Source organism: Pan troglodytes, chromosome 16, assembly GCF_028858775.2.
Source record: "Pan troglodytes isolate AG18354 chromosome 16, NHGRI_mPanTro3-v2.0_pri, whole genome shotgun sequence".
Classification (NCBI taxonomy): domain Eukaryota; kingdom Metazoa; phylum Chordata; class Mammalia; order Primates; family Hominidae; genus Pan; species Pan troglodytes.
In genome coordinates this window covers 51,534,363-51,558,017 of record NC_072414.2, presented here as the reverse complement: position 1 = coordinate 51,558,017, position 23,655 = coordinate 51,534,363, and the positions used below count along the sequence as shown (strand labels likewise).

General features: G+C 46.2%; 1 protein-coding gene across 2 annotated transcripts in view; it reads right to left on the bottom strand.

Annotated features, from left to right (window-relative positions):
• The window catches only part of GCNT3 (glucosaminyl (N-acetyl) transferase 3, mucin type), a 96,667-nt gene extending 73,596 nt beyond the window's left edge, over positions 1-23,071 (bottom strand). The window contains exon 1 of one of the 2 annotated variants that reach the window (XM_054667612.2): positions 22,923-23,071. The gene's annotated coding sequence lies outside the window, so the exon portion shown is untranslated. Of the gene's footprint in view, positions 1-16,657; positions 16,756-22,922 lie in introns of those variants that run through there. The other variant, XM_054667611.2, reaches the window with a different exon arrangement.
• Positions 23,072-23,655: the final 584 nt, after the last annotated feature.

Sequence of the window (23,655 nt, the reverse complement as noted above, 5' to 3'; positions counted from 1 at the left end):
ACTTGCATGATAACTAAGAATTTGGGAAATGCCTCTAATAGCCCTGAAAGACATGTACAAACAAATTAAAGTTATGTCTGACCCTACATTGTCGCTAGACCAATGGTTAGCAACCTGATTCAGGACAGGACCATTCTGGTGGCAGAGCTACTTTTAACAGTGGCCCCAATTGCAGGGATGGGCATATCCCTCCATTGTGGAGCTTACTGCTGTTGTATCCTCTATATGGGAAAACAAGGCAAGCTCTTTCAGAGACCTAGACCAGCAGTCCGCAACCTTTGTGGAACCAGGAACCAGTTTCATGGAAGACAATTTTTCCACAGGATGGGGTGAAGGGGAGGGAAGGATGGTTTTGAGTTGAAACTGTTCCACCTCAGATCAGGCATTAGATACTCACAAGGAATGGACAGCCTCGATCCCTTGGTTGTGTAGTTCACAACAGGTTTTGCGCTCCTATGAGACTCTAATGTTGCAGCTGATCTGACAGGAGGCACAGCCCAGGCGGTAATGCTCTCTAGCCTGCTGCTCACCTCCTGCTGTGCGGCCTGGTTTCCAACAGCTCAGGGACTGGTACTGATCTGCGACCCGAGGGCTGGGGACCCCTGTTCTAAACCTCACACCATAATGCTCCAACCAGTATCATCTGTAAGTCCACGTACTTGTGAATATTCCCAACTCCAAGTAGATCAGTTCCATTCTGAGGTCCAATGACTACACCCACCTTTCAGCAGAAAGCAGCCAGAATGAATATGGCACCTAGATCCCATAGAAATGGGAGCGAACTTGCGGTTAGGGAACGGTAACCAAGTACACCAATTTATCTAAGAGGTGGTTTTTTTTCTGTCTTCTTTACCGTCCCTGGCTCCCCATCTCCTACCTAGCAATTCAGAAGTGCAAATATAACCTTTCACCTTCCGCCTCACCAAACATTCCCTACAGAGCAAGTTCTTCTAACCTTGTGCTCCAAAACAGATTTCTCCTTGAGAGCTGACAGTCAATGCGCAGACCACCAAGGCATACCTGCCACGGAACTTTCACCTCTAGGACGTGGCCTCAGAACTTTCACCTTCTGGGGATGGCCTCAGAACTTCCACTCTCTAGGGGTTGCCCTGGAACTTTCATCCACCAGGAGGGCATGTCGAAAGCATGCCTGTTTGGAATCTCTTACAACTTACTTCTGCTCAGGAAGGCGCCATGACCGGTGCCTGAGGACACAGCCACCCCTCCCCTACCCCTCTCTAAAATATAAGCAAAGGCATGAAGAGTGTTGCAATGAACATAAGAAAAATAAATAAAACCTGGACAGGGCATCCCCTGAGCAGGGCTACAGCAACTGTTGGCCAGAAAACATTCAAGCAGCAGGTGTAGAACTATCACCCCATTCCTTTTCAGCTGTGCACCGAACACACAGCTCTGAGCAGTCACTTCCTCGTGAGCCCTCCAAGATAAATTAGCTGCAAGGCTAGTTCCAGAAAGTAGCTAAACCAATGACTGCCTTCCTGGGATTATCATAATCCGCTGAAAAAGCGGTTAAGAGCCAGGGGACCCTGGAGAACAATAGCCCTTTTTTCTGGCCCGAAAGTGAGTGTTTCCACGTCCCAGCAGTTAGGGCACCTCTACAAGCTGTGCCCAACAGGTGGCCCAAGTCTCTAAGAAGAACTTGTACAGAATGGAAGAGGGCCCCAGGCACCCCAGCACTGCCACCCACTGGGTGGGTAACCCGGGGCAAGTCATTCCTCTGTGAGCCACAGTTACTCATCTCTCAATTGAGGGTTTTGTTTTGTTTTTGAGATAGAGTCTCACTGTGTTGCCCAGGCTGGAGTGCAATGGCATGAGAGACAACCTCATTACAACCTCCGCCTCCCAGCTTCAAGCAATTCTCTTGCCTCAGCCTCCCAAGTAGCTGGGATTACAGGCACGTTCCACCACACCCGGCTAATTTTTTGTATTTTTAGTAGAGATGGGGTTTCACCATGTTGGCCAGCCTGGTCTCGAACTCCTTACCTCAGGTGATCCAACCACGTAGGCCACCAAAAGTGCTGGGATTACAGGCGTGAGCCACCGTGCCCGGCCTTCAGTTGAGGGTTTTATGAGCAGTCAATGAAATTATGAAGTGAGGAACACAGTGCAGTTTATAATGGGGACTCACTCAATTCATGTTGGTTGCCTTTGCCCTGCTCCATACGAGTTGACCAAGGGCCCATGTGGGCACCCCACTGTCTCTCCAGCACACTTGACTGCTGTGCTTTCTGACTTGCCTGTCAGTCCAAAGGTACTGCCTGAGGAAGTCCAAAACGTCTCTGTCCATGAACAAGGCCAGTGAAACCTACTCCATGGCTCCATTCATTTGTTTCTAAGGAAGGTCAACTGCATCCCTGCCCCCCACACCCCTCAGTGCCCTGCCCTCACCCAAATATACCCCCAACCAAGGAGAAAGCCCTGATGAGCCTCCATAGCAGGAGGGGACAGAAAGCTCCAGAAAGACGCCCAGGCCTGGCTGAGCGCTCATGAGGACACAGGTGCCTGGAAACTTGGTAAAAGTTTGAATTTCTCTCTCCACCAAATAAAGAAATTGCATGGTTTCCCAAGAGTGCTCCATGTTTCAAGAAAAATAAAGAGGAAATTCCTTTGTAGAAGAGAACAGTGGTCCTGGGTGTTTAATATGCACGCAATTCCTCTGGGTTTAAAGAATGTGACTTGCCCAAGGTCTCCGTCTAGTTTAGGAGAGCTAGGAATTAGGTCACCTTTCCCTGTACAAAGAGGATTTCGACACACTGCCGTGGGGGTCCTTTGCTGACTCCCCTACTCTCTCCCAGCCACCTCCCAGGGCTGTGGAAGCTGGAAAGAGGCTGGGGAACCAACTGGCAGAGACCAGAGAGCCACAGAGAGAAACTGAGTCACACCAAAGACAAAGCCAAGAAGGATCTAGAAAGTCAGGCTGTTGCCCAGGCACAGTGGCTCATGCCTGTTATCCCAGCACTTTGGGAGGCCGAGGAGGGAGGATATTTGAGGCCAGGAATTTGAGATCAGCCTGGGCAACAGAACAAGACCCTGTCTGTATTTAGAAAAAAAAAAAAAAAAAAGAAAAATTTTTAAGTCAAGCCACTGACATCTGTGGAGCCACCTAGGGCCCAGACCTCTCCTCAGCGTTCCCTCATAATGATCCTGCGTTGCATGAAATAACTTGACTCTAGTCCTTCCACCCAAGGAAGTCCTGGTGCCACAGTTCACCCTCTCAGTTCCAGTTTCTGTCTGGAACAGCAGGCCACCTGACTTCCTCTGCCTGTGTGGGATGAATACCCCACCCAGTTCTTGGCCTCCTGACTTCTCCTTTCTCACTCATTATGCCCCATAGGTGTTCTGCTGAGTCATTACCTTAGATATCAGCAGCACAACAGCTGAGGAGTCTTTGGGGTCACCTTTACGGAACTTCGGGGTGTCCAGAGTCTCCTCCCATGCACGTTTGGGTAAGGTACTTGACTCTCCTCTGTGGGTGTCTCAACATTCAGTTTTTATCAGTTTCAATTCTAGACACTGCACTTTTCCGGACCTCAAACCCAAGTTCAGCTGCATCTCATCTCACCCCAGCTCCACAGCCACTGACAGCGTCTCCAGTGGCCCCAGCATCCTCCCCCTGCAGCCTTATACCCTCAGAATTTCAGAGTCAGGAGGAAGCATACGTGTCATTGAATCCTCACAACGCTCAAATCCCCTCTGCCATCATTAGTGGAGTCTGTCCTTTCTGACTAGACAGGCAGTGCAGCTCCTGCAGCCCGAGGGAGACCCCACCACAGCGCCCAGGCACCGAAGTGAGTCCTGCTTACCTTCCTGTCCTGCCCTTGGAACCGCACAGTTGGTCCCCTCCCTCTTCCTCGGTGCAGCCCCTCCAGGGTTAAGGCACTTGGGCAGAGCTCCTCTGTTCTTTCCTGTCTCTTCCGGGCTAACCATGTCCAGTTCCTCTCATCTCTGCTCAGACGCGTCCGTGTTCAATCCCCTCACTAACCTACTCACTCCTCTCTAATCATGTGCTAGGCTCACAGTGCTTCTCAGGCTTTAACGTGCCTCCAAATCACCTGGGCTCTCATCAGTTCTCACTTTTGGATTCCGCAGGTCTGCGGTGGGGCCTGGCAGTCAGTTTCTGACAGCTCCCAGGTGAGGCGGGTGCTGCAGGTCTGCCACTGTGAGCGGCAAAGCTTCCACTTGGGATCGCCCTTTTACGTGGAATCTTCTGGAGCTTGTTAGAAGCCCCAGCCCAGACCACCTGCATCAGATTCTGCAGTTCAACAAGATCCACAGATGCACCGTATACTCTTTAATGTTTGAACAACTAGAACAGATGTTGGCAACCACGGCTGCACATTAGAATCACCTGGGAGATTGGAAAACCATCCCAATGCCCAGCAGCACCCCAGACCAATTACATCAGCAAGTACGGTCTAGGCATCAGCATCATTATAAAGCTCCTCAGGTGATTCCAGTGCACAACCAGGGCTGAGAGCTCTGCTGCAGAGCCCTAACATGCAGGCTCTACCTTTGAGACCACGGTCTTAGAAAGACAGGACATGGTCTACTCCCTCAAGCTTCTCCAGTCATAGCCTTAAGTCCCAACCACTCTGGGCAGCTATCCACATTGCCAGCTTTTTTGAGGCATTTACAGAATAGCAGTTAGGAGCTCTACTCTTGAGTCAGGTAGACCTGGATCTGAATCTTAATTCCAGCATTTATTAACTGTGTGATCTCTGAAAATTTACCGAATTTCTCTGTGCCTCAGTTCTGTCATGTGTAAAATGGAGCAAAGATGTAGTAATATCTCTTAAAGTTACTGAAAGGGTTGAATCAAATGAGGAAAACATATACAGTTTGTAGAACAGTGTTACAGCCCTGCCTGCATAGTGCTCAGTGATGGTTAATTGCTGTTTTTTGTTTTTTTACTGTCATTGTTATTATTACTTTTATTTTGAGACAGAATCTCACTGTGTCACTCAGGCCGGAGTGTAGTGACGCAATCTCGGCTCACTAAAACCTCCGCCTCCTGGGTTCAAATGATTCTGCTGCTTCGGCCTCCCGAGTAGCTGGGACTACAGGCATGCACCACCACGCCTGGCTAATTTTGGTATTTTTAATAGAGACGGGGTTTCACCATGTTAGCCAGGCTGGTCTCGAACCCCTGACCTCAGGTGATCCACACCTCAGCCTCCTAACGTGCTGGGATTACAGGTGTGAGCCACTGCGCTCGGCCAGTTGCTGTTTATTTATATTGATGTTAAAACCCCTGTGCCTGTGTGTGATCTATTTCTGCTGCCGCTAAGCCACATTGGCTCATTGTATCAGTTGAGGTTTCCCTTTGCAAGGCTCATGTTTAACCAATTCTGGCTAACGAAGGCAGAAAAGAAGTGTATCACATGACTGTACCCAAACCTAAGGACAGGGATGAGGCCAGCTCCAAGTATCTCAGCTAGAAAATTACAAGTGTGGCTGGACACGGTGGCTCACGGCTATAATCCCAGCCCTTTTGGAGCCCAAGGCGGCTGGATCCCCAGGTGCTCTCAGCCCTGGTTGCGCACTGGAATCACCTGGGGAGCTTTACGATGATGCTGATGCCTAGACCATACTTGCTGATGTAACTGATCTGGGGTGCTGCTGGGCATTGGGAGGGTTTTCCAGTGTCTCAGGTGATTCTAATGTGCAGCTGTGGTTGCCAACCTCTGCTCTAGTTTTTCAAACATTAAAGAGTATACAGTGCACCTGTGGATCTTGTTGAACTGCAGAATCTGATGCAGGAGGTCTGGGCTAGGGCTTCTAACAATCTCCAGGAGAGTCCAGGCAGCAGGACTGGGAGGTCAGGAGTTCGAGACCAGCCTGGCCAACACGGCAAAACCCCATCTCTACTAAAAATACAAAAATTAGCTGGGCATGGTGGCGGGCACCTGTAATCCCCGCTACTTGGGAGGCTGAGGCAGGAGAATCACTTGAGCCCAGGAGGTGGAGGTTGCAGTGTGCCAAGATCATGCTATTGCACTCCAGCCTGGATGACAAAAGTGAAACTCTGTTTCAAAAAAAAGAAAGGGAGGGAAGGAAGGAAGGAGGAAGGGAGGGAGGGAAGGGAAGGAGGGAGGGAGGGAGGAAGGGAAGGAAGGAAGGAGGGAAAGATTTCAAGTGCTATCCTGAGAATGATTCCATCTCAACAGTTTCCTTAGGCCATTTAATTCAGTTCAAATTTCCAAGCCAAAGTATTTGCCCCTTAGTGGGAGGTAAGGAGTCCTTTCAATAACATTTCCACCAGAACCACACAGAACCGGGGCTTGTTCTTCAAGAGAAGCCAGAGGCTGTCACCCTAGTAAAAGAAGGCACAGGCTGGCCAGGCAGCAGGAGACATCCACTTCAACCCAGTTATATTTTGAACCCAAAGGCACAACCACGTCTTTATCTTTATTACATTTTTAAATGGACATTGAGTGTTTATTTTCCTCCAAGTTATTGGTAGAGAGTGTTTTAATATTTTTATCACTCCAAAAAGAAACCTTGTCCGCATTAGCAGTCACTTATCATTCCACCTTCACCCCGGTTTCTGGAAACCACCAAGCCACTTTCTGTGTTTAGAGATTGGCCTGTTCTGAACATTTTATAATGCATGAAATTATACCCTATGTGGTCTTTTGTGACTGGCTTCCTTCACTTCAGATATATTTCCAGGCTGGTCGTGGTGTCTCACACCTATAATCACAGTACTTTTTGAGACCAAGGTGGGTAGATCGTTTGAGCCCAGGAGTTTGAGACCAGCCTGGGCAACATGGCGAAACCCCATCTCTACTAAAAATACGAAAATCAGTCAGGCGTGGTGGTGAGCACCTGCATTCCCAGCTGTTTTGGGGGCTGAGGCAGGAGGATCACCTGAACCTTGGGAGATCCAGGCTGCAGTGAGCCGTGATCAGGCCACTGCACTCCAGCCTGGGCAACAGAGTGAGATACTGTCTCAAAACATTTAATTTAAAAAAAAAAGAATCTTTCCAAGGGTCATCCATGATGTAGCATGGATCACAATTCCATTCCTTTTTACGGCTGAATAATATTACATTGTATTATGTGCCACATTTTATTTATCCATTCATCAGTTGATGAATATTTGTGTTGTTCCCACCTTTTGTCTACTATGAAAATGCTTCTATGAATATTCTTTTTTTTTTTTAGATTTCCTCAAATTCCTTTTTGTCATGTTATGAATATTCTTGTACAGGTCTTTGTGTGGACCTAGGTTTTCAGTTCTTTGGTGTACACACTTAGCAGTAAAACTGCTGAGTCATATGGGAACTCTATACTCAACATTTTGAAGAACTGCCTGTTTACCACACTCTTTTCCAGGGTGTGGCATGGTGACTCACATCTGTAATCCTAGCACTTTGGGAGGCCAAGGCAGAAGGATCACTTGAGGAGTTCAAGGTCAGCCTGAGCAACATAATAAGACCCTGCCTCTACCAAGAAAAAAAAATATATATATATACACGTATATATAAACACATATATATACACATATATACACATATATACGTATACACACATATATACGTATATACACATATATACGTATACACACATATATACGTATACACACATATACGTATATACACATATATACGTATACACATATACGTATATACACATATATACGTATACACATATACGTATATACACATATATACGTATACACATATACGTATATACACATATATACGTATACACATATATACGTATATACACATATATACGTATACACATATATACGTATATACACATATATACGTATATACACATATATACGTATATACACATATATACGTATATACACATATATACGTATATACACATATATACACATATACGTATATATACACACACACATACACGTATATATACGTACATATATACACACATATAAACGTACATATATACACACATATATATGTACATATATATACACACACATATATATACATACACATATATATGTATATATATACACATACATATATATAAAAAATATATAGCTGGGTGTGGTGGCCTGCACTTATACTCTTAAATACTCAGGAGGCCGAGTGGGTAGGATCACTTGAGCCAGGAGATTGAGGCTACAGTGAGCTATAATTGTATCACTGCACTCTAGCCTGAGCAACAGAGTGAAAACTTATCTCAAAAATAAATAAGTAAATGAAACCAAAGGGGCTGCACCAGTTTGCATTTTCACTGGCAATATATGAGGTTTCCAAATTTCTTCACATCTTCATCAAAACTTGTTACTAGCCAGGCACAGAGCCTGATGTCTGTCATTCCGGCATTTTGGGAGGCTGAGGTGGAAGGATTGCTGGAGACCAAGAGTTTGAGACCAGCCTGGGCAACACAGTAAGACCCTGTCTCAAAAAAAAAAAATTAATTAGCTGGGTGTGATGGCATGCACCTGTGGTCCCAGGTGGGGAGGCTGAGGCAGGAGGATCTCTCCAGCCCAGGAAGTCAAGGCTGCAGCGAGCCATGTTCATGCCTCTGCATTCCAGCCTGGACAACAGAGTGAGACTCTTTCCAAACAAACAAACAGACAAAAAAACACAAAAGCACACAAAACTTGTTATTGCCTGTCTTTTTTTATTCTTAATGAGATTGAAATGGTATTTCATTGTGTGTTGCTGTTTGTTTTTTTTGCGGGGGGTGGGGGGGGTTTGAGACAGAGTCTTGCTCTGTCATCCAAGCTGGAGTGCAGTGGCACAATCATAACTTAATACAGCCTTGACCTCCTAGGCTCAAGCGATCCTCCCACCTCAGCGTCCCAAGTAGGTAAGACTATAGGTGCATGCCACCATCCTTGGCTAATTTAAAAAAAAAAATTGTTTTTGTATAGATGGGGTCTCAATATGTTGCCCAGGATTGTCTCAAACTCCTGGCCTCAAGCCATCCTCCTGCCTCAGTCTCCCAAAATGCTGGGATAACATGCATGAGCCACCATGCCAGAACTTCAACGTGCTTTTCTTTTTTCTTTCTTTCTTTCTTTCGTTTTTTGTTTTTGTTTTTGTTTTTGTTTTTTGAGACAGAGTTTTGCTCTTGTTGCCCAGGCTGGAGTGCAATAGTGTGATCTCTGCTCACCACAACCTCCACCTCCCAGGTTCAAGCGATTCTCCTGCCTCAGCCTCCCGGGTAGCTGGGATTATAGGCATGCGCCACCACGCCCGGCTAATTTTGTATTTTTAGTAGAGATGGGGTTTCTCCATATTGCTCAGGCTGGTCTCGAACTCCCAACCTCAGGTGATCCACCTGCCTCAGCCTCCCAAAGTGCTGGGATTACAAAGGCATGAGCCACCGCACCCGACCCTCAATGTGCTTTTCATGCCAGACCTTCAAATGCTTTTCCAATTTGCATTTCCCTGATGACTAATAATAGTGAGCATTTTTTAATATGCCTATTCCGTGTTACATTTTATTCTATTAGATTCAACCCATTATTTCAACTGATCACATTTGCATCAGTTTTCACTTTTTTCAGTTCCCAGTCAAATGCAAATATCAAGGGAGTGGCCTAGCTATAGCCTGCTTGCTGAAAAATGAAAACAACTGAGCATGTTGAGCTGGTGAAAGAACACTGCAGTTTGCATAAGGAACCAGTTTAAGGTGACATTGAAGCTTATGTAGCCATTGCTGAGAAAGAGTGGATTCTTCAGTCAGGTGCAGTGGCTCACACCTATAATCCCAGCACTTTGGGAGGCCAAGGTGGGAGGATTGCTTGAGCCCAGGAGTTAGAGACCAGCCTGGGCAACATAGACCCTGTGTCTACAAAAAAAATTAAAAATTAGTTGGGCGAGGTGGCACACGCTTGTGAGTCCAGCTACTTGGGAGGCTGAGGTGGGAGGATCTTTTGAGCCCAAGAGGTCAAGGCAGCAGTGAGCAAAGCCATGTTCATGCCACTGCACTCCAGCCTGGGTGACAGAGGGAGACTCTGTCTCAAAAAATAAAATTAAATTTAAAAAACCCACATACACACACACACACACACACACAGAGTGGAGTCTTCTCTTCATAGCTCTAACCTAATCCCTCCTTCTTTCTTTCTTTCTTTCTTTTTTTTTTGAGACAGAATCTTGCTCTGTCACCCAGGCTGGAGTGCAGTGGTGTGATCTGGGCTCAGTGCAACCTCTGCCTCCTGGGTTCAAGTGATTATCCTGCCTCAGCCTCCTGAGTAGCTGGGATTACAGGCATGTACCACCACACGAGGCTAATTTTTGTAGTTTTAGTAGGGATGGGGTTTCAGCATCTTGGACCAAGCTGGTCTTGAACCCCTGACCTTGTGACCCACCTGTCTCAGCCTCCCAAAGTGCTGGGATTACAGGTATGAGTCACCGCGCCCGGCCCCTAATCCCACTTTCATTACGGGGCTCTCTCTAATCAGCATCTGCCCAGGGGCTGGTTCAACCAGCCACTTTGCACTTTAAGCAGCTGCTCTTTCAGCCATCTGAGTCTCTTCCTCACATTTGCCAGCTTAGCCCCCAAACTAGCCTCCAGAACACATCCATGTAGAAGAAACCATATCTCCTTTCTCAAGAAATACTCAACATCGCTCCTGCTTGACTGGCTTCCTCCTTCCTAGGTTCACGCTCTCACACCTAAGAATGAGCAGGTGAGAAGACGCTGCTTGGTTCTTGCCTTAAAGCGGGATGATCCTGCCATCTTGGAGAAGACCCAGGCTGGTGTTTGCTCCTTTAAGCGACTGGGACTCCCAAATCTGCAGACTTTCTAGCATCCTGCAGGGTGGCCATGGTCTAGTTGAGCAGCCAGAAAGAAGCTCATCAATTGGAATGGAGTTTGTCTCCTGTTTCTAGTTTCTTCATCCAGAGCGGAATTTTTCAAGATGTGGTCCAAGGACGACCTGAGTCAGACTCACCCCAGGTCTAGGTGAATGTCCACAACCACTGAAGCAGAATCTTCATGGGGTAGATTCTAAACAAAACCTACATTTGGAAGAAGCTCCTTAAGAATTATTCTGCATAATAAAACATATAAAACAGACACCTAGAGGTATTATTAGCTTGCTGCAAAAGTAGTTGCAGTTTTTGCCATTACTTTTGCACCAACCTAGTATTATCAATTTATTGCTAATTGACACAGATATTTAGATGACTCTTTGAAAACTTATATTTTTGGCCAGGTGCAGTGGCTCACACCTGTAATACCAATGCTTTGGGAGCCTGAAGCAGGAAGATCACTTGACTGAGGCCAGGAGTTTGACACCAGCCTAGGCAACATAGTGAGACCCCATCTCCACAAATTAACACGCACACACACACACACACACACATTTTTGTCCAATGGCAGACATCTCATAATCGGCAGAGTGAAGACTCAAACCCTTTGCCTTGTGTTCCTTCCCCTATGTGACAGCTGCCTTGCTTTTGTCTGTCGAACCCTCAGGGGCAAAGCCCTGCACAGCCTGTCACCTGCTTGACACCAGAAAGCCCCGTCACTTTTTGTGGCAGGTGAAGGGTCCCTGGATTTCACTCCACCTCTTAAATTTCCTCTCCCTGTCCTTTCCAAAACACATGCTTCAAACCAAAGAATCCTGAAATGTATTTTAAGCAACTGTAGGATATATATCCATGTAACCCAGATATGAGGTAACTTATATCAATCTTCCCTCACCATGCCATCCCCCAGCAAACGGAAGTGACTGCACACAAATTTAAATAACTGTTGACTCAACTCAGCTTTTTACACCAAAGCATATCAGAGATTACTGCTCACTTGTGATTGGCTGTCCTTGATAGCACATCTGCCTTGGTCCATTCAGCTGTGACGAGGGACATAGGCCACCTGGGCAACAGAGACTGTGGGGGGACAGTTTCATTTAGAGTGGTGGGCAGAGCAGTCACCATACCTGACATTTCTAGTACAATCCACAAGGTAGTCAAGTCCCAGAAGACTGCTGAAAGTACATTTTATAATAACTAGTGTCAGGCCTCTGAGCCCAAGCCAAGCCATCGCGTCCCTTGTGACTTGCACGTATACATCCAGATGGCCTGAAGTAACTGAAGATCCACAAAAGAAGTAAAAACAGCCTTAACTGATGACATTCCACCGTTGTGATTTGTTCCTGCCCCACCCTAACTGATCAATGTACTTTGTAATCTCCCCCACCCTTAAGAAGGTACTTTGTAGTCTCCCCCACCCTTAAGAAGGTACTTTGTAATCTTCCCCACCCTTAAGAAGGTACTTTGTAGTCTCCCCCACCCTTAAGAAGGTTCTTTGTAATTCTCCCCACCCTTGAGAATGTACTTTGTGAGATCCACCCCTGCCCGCCAGAAAACAACCCCCTTTGACTGTAATTTTCCATTACCTTCCCAAATCCTATAAAACGGCCCCACCCCTATCTCCCTTTGCTGACTCTCTTTTCAGACTCAGCCCGCCTGCACCCAGGTGAAATAAACAGCCATGTTGCTCACACAAAGCCTGTTTGGTGGTCTCTTCACATGGACGCGTATGAAAACTAGCATTCCATATAGTTTAATACCATTTGCGGATTCACTGATGCTTCAAGTAGAAACAACACCCTCAGCCGGGTGCTGTAGTTTATGCCTGTAATCCCAGCATTTTGGGAAGCCAAGGCAGGCAGATCACCTGAGGTCAGGAGTTCGAGACCAGCCTGACCAACATGGTGAAACCCCCATCTCTACTAAAAATACAAAACTAGCCAGGCATGGTGGCGCATGCCTGTAATCCGAGCTACTAGGGAGGCTGAGGCAGGAGAATCGCTTGAATCCGGGAGGTAGAGGTTGCAGTGAACCAAGATCATGCCATTCACTTCAGCCTGGGCAAGAAGAATGAAGTTCTGTCTCAAAAAAAAAAAGACAGAAAAGAAAGAAAGAGAGAGAGAACATCCTCAAATAGAAACAATACCACCTACCTCTATGTTTTAATACATTTTCAGTAATAATATGTATTCAACAATACATATTAATTTCCTATTAACTATTGGTTTCTTTCTAGATATTAGAATACAGTTTATATTCTGAGAGGGATTAAGGGCCCAGAGTCGGGGAACTCACATTGTAAAGAGGGAAACTGCTTACCACAACCAGGCATTTTCAATGAGGAAAATCTGAAAATAATGAGGAGGCTTGATCCAAAGGGCCACGCTACCTAAAACTACAATGGGCAGTGAGGATCTACTAGAAAAAGGTGTCACAGAGACACCTTAGAAACATGGCAGGAGGGATCATGAAAGGGAGGAGGGATTTTCAGGTTGAAATGAAAGACTTTTGTTTGTTTGTTTGTTTGTTTTAAGACAGAGTCTTGCTCTGTCGCCCAGGCTGGAGTGCAGTGGCCCGATCTCAGCTCACTGCAACCTCTGCCTCCTGGATTCAAGTGATTCTTCTGCCTTAGCCTTCTGAGTAGCTGGGATTACAGGTGCACACCACCGTGTCCAGCTAATTTTTGTATTTTTAGTAGAGATGGGGCTTCACCATGTTGGCCAGGCCTATCTTGAATTCCTGACCTCAAGTGATCCGCCCGCATCTGCCTCCTAAAGTGCTGGGATTACAGATGTGAGCCATTGGGCCCGACCTGAAATGAATGACTTTACACACGAATGCAATAATGTTCACTCCCATTCCCTTCTTACTGTCTGTCTTCTTTGCAGCTCTAAAGGTCAATGAAATGCAGACCTAAGAGAAGTATGCAAAGAAAGCAAAGGTTTGACACAGGACTTCCTTCCCAGAAATTTTAGGACTAGAGTAAGGCTGTGCTAGGAAACTCACCAGACCTGGAGCCAAAGGAGCTGGGTATTCAGCCTTGCTTCACTGGCTATGTGACCTTGACCAAACTTTCTTGATATTTCATTTTTCTATTTGTAAAATGGAAGCTGTAATTTCTCTTTTTTCTTTAATTTCTTTTTGTTTCCCTAAGGTCTAAGATGGCTGCTAAGAAATAGTAATTTCCTACCCAGTGGGTAGGAAAGTGTCTGACACATAAATATTAAGCAAAATATTTATGCTTATTCACATATTCAATTAAAATTCATAACTTCAGTTTCTTCATCGGAGGATGAGAATAGTAACGGTAACACAGGGTTATTAGGGAGGTAAAGTGGTTTATCAATTACAAAGTCCCGTACATGTATCAGGTCATCATTATTTAAGACATGGGAGGTTGGCAGGGGTCGGTGCAGGGCAGCAGGTTCTCAAAAATTTAGCTTAATGCGCCACCTAGGGATAGACTGTAGTTCTGGATTAGTTTTAGAAGAAGCTGAAATGAGGTGAAACTGAAATGATTTCTGCTTCCTGAATTTTATGAAGTCAGGCATATCTAGACCCTCTAGCTTTCAAAACACCTGTTTAAAAGAGGTCTGCAACAAAATTTATCTTTCACGTTGCCCAGAAACGACATGTGGAAGAAAAAATGTGCATGAGAGCACTTTGCGTGGAGACATTCTCAATAAATGATTAATTCAGTCCCCATATTTTTACCTTTCTTTTGTTTCTTTTTCTTTCTCAGAGATTTTTTTTCTTGTTTTTTTTTTTTAGAGACAGGGTCTCACTATGTTTCCCAGGCTGGTCTCCTGCCTCAAGCAATCCTCCCACCTCACCCTCCCAAAGTGCTGGGATTACAGGCGTGAGCCACTACACCCTGTCCCCCTGCCTTTTTTTTAGTGTTTTACCCCCAAACATAGACGTTTTACAAAGATCAGTTAATAACAGCGCATTAATCGATTTATCAATTTATTCTATTTCTCCTTTTTTTTGAAATAGGGTCTCACTCTGTCACCCAGGCTGGAGGGCAGTGGCACCATCCTGGCTCACAGCAACCTCCACCTCCCAGGTTCAAACAATTTTCCTGCCTCAGCCTGCCAAGTAGCTGGGATTACAAGCGCCCTCTGCCACATCCAGCTAATTTTTGTACTTTTAGTAGAGACGGGGTTTCACCATGTTGGCCAGGGTGGTCGTGAACTCCTGAACTCAACTGATCTGCCCTTCCAAAGTGCTGGGATTACAGGCATAAGCCACCACACCCGGCCTCTATTTCTCATTAATCAGAGACTTTAACCCATCTGGAACTATCGTTAAGTGCTCTAATGGGTGTGGGACGCACTATAAAGAGCTGTCATAATATGAGACAACATAAGGACACCTGAGACCTTAGTTAACCTGCAAGTGCTTTCACGATTAGCACCTGACTTCTCATAGATATTTTTTTAAATATTGGGGAAAATGTGATCCTGCCTTCAAGTAGATCACAGTTTAGGGAGAAGACACCCATGTGTAGTTAATGGAAACAATAGTTTTGAAATTTACTAATTTGCTGGTGTCCCTTGCATTTCCTTGTCCTCCCCCTGACTTGCCCCGTCTTCTGCAGAGGCATCCATTTGCCCAAGAGGGAACTAGGACTGTTACAACAGGAACTCAAAGAGGACGCAGTCCATATTCAGTTTTGAAATTCAGAATAGATACCTGGAAAGCACAGAAAGACGATAGTCTTAAAAGCCAGGCTTTGTCTTGAAAGAATTTTCTAAGTTCCTTTGGCTCCTAGAACTGTGTCAGAGTCACTAACTCTAAGCCTAAGTCAGATAACACACGCACTTCCATGATGCAGAAGGAATACTCCTGCTACCATTAAGGGGCTTAAGGCTCCCTCATCCCCCTAGAAAGGAAGAAATGACAGCGAGAAGGCCACCCTCGAGAGGAAGCAGAAATAGAAAGCCGGGTTCTCTTTTTCACACAAGTGGAGTGTGGGGAGGAGAAAGGAACGTTGACAAACATGTTCTCCCTTTTCTTCCTCTTGAGGTGAAACTCTGCGGTGGACAAACTGGTAAAAATGCCCAGGTAGGCTGGAGGTAGCTGAGAACCTTGTAGGAGGAAGAGGGAAGGTGAAGACTTACTAAAGACACCCGGCATCTGGTCCCGCCCAACATGGTTTGGGCAGCAGCACAGCAGCTGCTAGACAGGTAAACTCTAGGCCAGAGGGTTCCCGGGTGAGGCCAGAGGAAGTGATGGACCAGCAGGTGCCTGTGGCAAGGACAAGGGTCTGCTCTGTCCAGGACTTGTTCGCGGACACAGAGATGAGCACGTAGCACAATGTCGGGTACTCAAAAAGCCTTAGCTAGCCCTAGAGGGTATTGGTTGATTAGAACACGAGAGCCACACAGCACCAAAGGAAAAGCAGATAGGTGCTATGGAGAAACAGTGTGATAGCTACAGAAGCAAATTACTCTCCTTAAGCATTACGTCAGTTAGAGTCCATTCAAGAAAACAGAATCCTCCCTAGGTATTCCAAACACTGATAATTTAATAAAAGGAATTGGTCACCCACATTATGGAAACTGAGAAGCCAACCACGAGATAATGAGTCATCCAGAGATTATAAGAGCAGGAAGCCCCTATTAGCCACGTGGCTGAAAGGACAACACATCGGCAACTAGATGGACATTGAATGCCTGAATCATAAATAGGCTTATTTTTATAAAAAATATTTAATAAGATGGCCAGGTGTGGTGGCTCACGCCTGTAATCCCAGCACTTTGGGAGGCCGAGGTGGGGGGATCACGAGGTCAGGAGTTTGAGACCAACCTGACCAACATGGCGAAACCCTGTCTCTACTAAAAATACAAAAATTAGCCGGGCATGGTGGCACTCACCTGTAATCCCAGCTACTCAGGAGGCTGAGGCAGGAGAATCGCTTGAACCCGGGAGGCGGAGGTTGCAGAGAGCCGAGGTCGCGCCACTGCACTCCAGCCTAGGTGACAGAGAGAGACTCAGTCTCAAAATAATAATAATAAGATGGCCAGGCGTGGTGGCTTACGCCTGTAATCCCAGCACTTTGGGAGGCCGAGGCTGGCAAATCACAAGATCAGGAGATCAAGATCATCCTAGCCGACATAGTGAAACCCTGTCTCTACTAAAAATACAAAAATTATCTGGGTGTACTGGCACATGCCTGTAATCCCAGCTACTCAGGAGGCTGAGGCAGGAGAATAGCTTGAACCAGGGAGTCAGAGATTGCAGTGAGCCGAGATCACACCACTGCACTCCAGCCTGGCAACAGAGCAAGACTCCATCTCAAAAAACAAACAAGCAAACAAAAAGCAAGAACAACAAAAAAAAAAACAAAAACAAACCATATTTAATAAGATGTAGGTAAACTTTTATTTTTATTTATTTATTTTTTGAAACTAGGTCTCACTTTGCCACCCAGGCTGGAGTGCATTGGGGTACTCTCAGCTTACTGCAGCCTCGACCTCCTGGGCTCAGTGAGCCTCCCACCTGAGTCCCCAAAGTAGCTAAGACTAAATTTCACTTTGTTGCACAGGCTGGTATTGAACTCCTGAGTTCAAGTGATCTGCCTGCCTTAGCCTCCCAAAGTGCTGGGATTACAGGTGTCAGCCACAGCACCAGGCCAAGATGTAGGTACATTTTAAACATTAAAATCAGCTTTAAATAATTTTTGCTTAAAAATATATCTTTGGCCGGGCACAGTAGCTTACACCCGCATTCCCAGCACTTTGAGAGGCTAAGGCAGGCAGATCACTTGAGGTCAGGAGTTCCAGACCAGCCTGGCCAACATGGCAAAACTCCCTCTCTGCTAAAAATGCAAAAATTAGCTAGGAGTGGTGGCTCACACCTGTAGTCCCAGCTATTGGGGAGGGTGAGACAGGAGAATGGCTTAAACCTGGGAGGTGGAGACTACAGTGAGCCGAGATTGCACTACTGCACTCCAGCCTGGGTGACAGACAGAGTGAGACTCCGTCTCAAAAAAAAAAAAAAAAATCTTCTTTAACTTGTATTTTATCATTAAATACAGGCAAGAAGGGGGTTTGTTTTGGGAAAGGGCTGTTAATCACCTTGTTTGAAGAAACTAAGTTCCTCCCAAACTTAGTTCAGCCTATGCCCAGGAATGAACAAAGACAGCTTGGAGCTTAGAAGCAAGATGGAGTTGGCCAGGTCAGATATTTTTTGCTGTCTCAGCTATAACTTTGCACTAGCGGTTTCATGATCTCCAAGGGCTCTTTTCCCGAGGCATTCCTTGGTTCTGGGTTCTCCCTAGTGAAACAGATTCCCTAGGAGTTTTCATTCTCTCCAGGTGGGGGCAGCAAAGGACAGTGAATCCCATGGGCGGGCCTGGTAGTGCTGTGGAGAGCTCCTCGCACTTCTCTGGCGGCTGGCAGTTAAGTGCTGGAAATCTGCAAACATCTGCGCTCCCCGCCCTCTCTTCCTCCATGTCTCAGAGGAGTCACACCTGCTCAGAGTCAGATCATTGCTTTACCTGTGGCCCAAGTCGGTTTAAAGAATAATTAAACTACAAGTTTGAAAATTAAACAAAGCATGGCAATTAGAAATAAAAACAGACCAGAGACCATCTAAAGCAATCAGATAACCCCAAGATAAGCTAATTATAAAAACTAAGCTCTGAATTTAGCTCCAAATTTCTAGATATCAGGGCAGGGTCAGGATTAGGGTAAAGCAGCCTCAAATGCAAAAGGTAAGGAGAGGCCGGGTGTGGTGGCTCACACCAGTAATCCCAGCATTTTGGGAGGCTGAGTTGGGAGGATTCCTGGAGGCCAGGAGTTAAGACCTGCCTGGGCAACATAGTAAGACCCCATATCTACAAAATTTTTTTTTTATTTTAATTAGCCAGGCATGGTGGTGCACACCTGTAATCCTAGCTACTCAGGAGACTGAGGTTGTAATGAGCTATGAGCTATGATCACACCACAGCTTCCAGCCTGGGTGACAGAGGGAGACCCTGTCTTTAAAAAAAAAAAAAAAAAAAACTGATAAGGAGAGGGGAAGACCAAAACCTCAATAACCAAGTAAATAATATTTTAATGTAATATTTCTAAAAATCAAAATTAAAAAACCCTCACAAAAAAATATGTCCAATTTTTGCATAAAAACATGTATATAGAGAGAAATACTTGGTCTTTTGCCTCAATTCCAAAATGACACCACATAGCACAGCCAGATCTGGTCTTTAGTTAAGATTTGATATTTTGTTCACCTGGAATTTTTTTTTTTTTAGACAGAGTCTCACTCTGTTGCCCAGGCTGGAGTGCAGTGGCACGATCTCAGCTCACTGCAAGCTCCGCCTCCCGGGTTCGCATCATTCTCCTGCCTCAGCCTCCCGAGTAGCTGGGACTACAGGCGCCCACCACCACGCCCGGCTAATTTTTTGTATTTTTTAGTAGAGATGGGGTTTCACCGTGTTAGCCAGATGGTCTCGACCTCCTGACCTCGTGATCTGCCCGCCTTGGCCTCCCAAAGTGCTAGGATTACAGGTGTGAGCCACCGCGCCTGGCCCTGTTCATCTGGAATTTTTTAGTATTAATGGTGATCTTTTAAAATATTACATTAAAATATTGTAATCTTAGAGTATTTGGTGCCCCTCTAAATTTATCAAGGTGAATGCCTCACTGTGACTCACCTTCATCCCAGACCTGCGAGGGGCCCCTCACTAGGGAGCATCAGAATCCCTGGACTCCCCGGCCAACAAGCCCTTGCCAGGCATCCCACATGTCCAGGATGCCCTAGGGCAAGCCTGGCAGACCCACAGTTCACAAGACACCACCCCATTGGCCTTGGGCTGGCTCTTCCCCCTGCATCCGGTGCCAGCCACCAAATCCTTCCCAACACAGTGCTCCAGGCACCTCTATCTAGTGATCAGAACTGACAGATGAGATGAAAATCTTTTTTAAAAATTTTATTGTGGGCCGGGCGCGGTGGCTCACGCCTGTAATCCCAGCACTTTGGGAGGCCGAGGCGGGCGGATCACAAGGTCAGGAGATCGAGACCATCCTGGCTAACACGGTGAAACCCCGTCTCTACTAAAAATACAAAAATTAGCCGGGCGTGGTAGCGGGCGCCTGTAGTCCCAGCTACTCGGGAGGCTGAGGCAGGAGAATGGCGTGAACCCGGGAGGCGGAGCTTGCAGTGAGCCGAGATCGCGCCACTGCACTCCAGCCTGGGCGACTGAGCGAGACTCCGTCTCAAAAAAAAAAAAAAAAAAAAAAAAAAAAAAAAAAATTTTATTGTGGTAAGGACATGTAACATGAGATCTACCCTCTTAACGAAGTTTTAAGTGTATAACACATGGCTGTTGACTATAGGTGCAATGTTATACGGCAGATCTCTAGAGTTGTGTTTTGTTTTGTTTTGTTTTGTTTTTTTGAGATGGAGTCTTGCTCTGTCACTCAGGCTGGAGTGCAATGGCACGATCTCAGCTCACTGCAACCTCTGCCTCCCAGGTTAAAGCGATTCTCCTGCCTCAGCCTCCCGAGTAGCTGGGATTACAGGTGCATGCCACCACGCCTGGCTAATTTTTTTATTTTTAGTAGAGACAGAGTTTCACCATGTTGGCCAGGCTGGTCTCAAACTCCTGACCTCAGGTGATCTACCTGACTTGGCCTCCCAAAGTGCTGGGATTACAGGCATGAGCCACCATGTCTGGCCAGATCTCTAGAGTTTATTCATCTTGCTTAAAGATAAAATCTTAAAAATAAAGACCTAGGAAATTATTCTAACAGGGACAACTGACATAATATTGTAGGAATGAGACTGGAGAGCATTTCCAGCTCCAAAGCTCATTTTAGGCTGACAGATGATGGTGCAGAGCTGTAGATAGGGCTGTGTATTAGTCTGTTCTCATGCTGCTAATAAAGACTTACCTGAGACTGGGTAATTTATAAAGGAAAGAGGTTTAATGGACTCACAGTTCCACATGGCTGGGCAGGCCTCACAGTCATGGCATAAGGCGCATGAGGAGCAAAGTCACGTCTTACATGGCATCAGCCAAGAGAGTGTGTGCAGGGGAACTCCCCTTTATAAAACCATCAGATCTCATGAGCCTTATTCCCTATCATGAGAACAACAGGGGAAAAACAGGCCCCCATGATTCAATTACCTCCCACCAGGTCCCTCCCAAGACACATGGGAATGATGGGAGCTACAATTCAAGATGAGATTTGGGTGGGGACACAGCCAAACTATATCAGGCTGTACGTTGAAAGAGTGAGGTAACTATTGCTCCAGATGCTGCTGGTCTGCGGACACTTTGAGGACCATCCAGTAGAAATTTCTGCAGTTACAGAACTCTTCCACATTCGCACAGGCAATACAGTAGGCACCAACCATGGGAGGCTACTAAGTGCTTGAAATGTGGCTAGTGCAACTAAGAAACTAAATGTTAAGACATAGCTAATTCTGATGAATTTATATTTACATTTAATTGATTTAAATGACCACATATTTTCTTTTTCTTTTTTTCCTTTTTTTTTTTTTTGAGATGGAGTTTCGCTCTGTCACCCAGGCTGGAGTGCAATGGCACAGTCTCGGCTCACTGCAACTTCCGCCTCCTGGGTTCACGCCATTCTCCTGCCTCAGCCTCCCGAGCAGCTGGGACTACAGGCGCCCGCAACCACACCCGGCTAATTTTTTGTATTTTTAGTAGAGATGGGGTTTCACCGTCTTAGCCAGGATGGTCTCGATCTCCTGACTTCGTGATCCGCCTGCCTCAGCCTCCCAAAGTGCTGGGATTACAGGCATGAGCCACTGTGCCCGGCCAATGACCACATATTTTCTTTTGGCTGGAACCACCATCTTCTAATCATTCGCCTAAATGATGAAAAAAATGGGAATGAGGAGAAGCACCTGCTCTCTGTTCCCTGGGCCTTTTAGAATGCATAGAGTTGTTCCTTTGGACACACACATGTGAATCTACAAGAAGGGAGATGTTGTAGACATCAAGGGAATGGGTACTGTTCAAAAAGGAATACCTCACAAATGTTACCATGGCAAAGCTGGAAGTCTACAGTGCTACCCAGCATGCTATTGGCATTTCTGTAAACAAACAAGATTCTAGCCAAGAGAATTACTGTATATGTTGAGCATATGAAGTACTTAAAGAGCCAAGATAGTTTCCTAAACGCTGAAGGAAAATGATCAGAAAACGAAGGAATCCAAAGAGAAACGTACCTGGGTTCCGCTGAAGCACCAGCCTGCTCTACGCAGAGAAGCACCCTTAGTGAACCAACAGAAGGGGGCCTGAGCTGCTGGAACCTGTTCCCTATGAATTTATGGCACAATAGGTGCCAAAAAAATTAAGGACCTCTTGACTGTTAAAAAAAAAATCCACGTAATTAGTGGCTACTTATTAGTGCAGCAAGCCCCAGATTTTACATTACAATCACCTGCAGGACTTGAAGCAATTTGGTGTGTCCGTCTCAGAGCCTCTGATTCAGTAGGTCTTGGTGGAGCCTGAGAGTTTTCACTTCTTTTTTTTTTTTTTTTGAGACAGACTCTCACTCTGCTGCCCAGGCTGGAGTGCAGCGGCATGATCTCGGCTCACTGCAACCTCTGCCTCCCAGGTTCAGGCAATTCTTCGGCCTCAGCCTCCCGAGTAGCTGGGATTACAGACATGTGCCACCACGCCCGGCTAATTTTTGTATTTTTTGTAGAGATGGGGGTTTCACCATGTTGGCCAGGCTGGTCTTGAACTCCTGACCTCAGGTGATCCGCCCACCTCAGCTTCCCAAAGTGTTGGGATTACAGGCGTAAGCCACCGCGCCCACATATACACATACCCGATTCCCCACTTTCATTTCTTTTGGGTAGGGAGCTCCACTTCTAAGCTCCCTCACATGTCTATTGGAAATTGTCAATTCATCTTGGGCCATTTTTGGTTCAGTTCATCTCAAAAAGTTATTTTGTCATCCTTATAAATCCAGAGCTAAAGGACCTCAGCAGTATCCTTTTATAGAGTAGACACTGCACTGCAGGCCCACCTGACTGAGACTCAGAGTCCAGATTCCGGCTGGAGCAGGAAGTCGGTAAAATGTCCCCCAGTGACCCCATCCCCAGGTGTTCAGCCCCTTGTGTGATCCCCTCCCGCTGTGTGTGTGCTGGACTTGCTTTTCATGAAGAGACTAGTGGAAGTGGTGGGTTGTCACTTCTGAGATTAGGTTACAAAAGACTAGCTTCCTTCCCGTTCACCCTCTCTCTCACTGGTACTGGTGGAAGCAAGCTGCCGTGTTGTAAACAACCTGTCAGGAGGGCTGTGTGGCAGAGCAAGGGACTGATGTCACAATGCTTTGTGATTCTGTTTCCCCCTGAAAGCCTAGTGGGATAATTACAACTTGAACGGAGCCATCTTCTCTGTTCTGCTCTACACTCCCCTACACAATCCATCTCCCAATGTGCAGAGCCAGGGACCACGACCTAGGACAGCCCAAGTGCAGGGGATGAAATGCCTGTGATCCTACAAGTCCTGTGGCACCAACTGCCCCCCACCTCTGGTGCCTCCACATTGATACAGCCAGGGGAAGACGTTTGACAAGCTAATTAGATTGCCTCATTACGTATTTGGAATCGGGGCATTAAAAAGCAAGGGTAGTCAGATGGCAGGAGGCCACGCTCATATAGATATGGCTGATGTCGGTGGCCTAGCAAGTCACTTATGTGGGAAGCCAAAATGTCTTCGGAGGTAGTGTGGTGTGCTGGTAAGGCTCCCAGAGTGCGGAAGTAGGCGGCCTGGCTTGAATCATGGCTCCCATTTATCAGCTATAGGACTTGGGGCAAGTTGCTTAACCTTTAGGTGACTCTGTTTTCTCATCTGTAAAATGGGGAAATGGTATTGAACTCAACT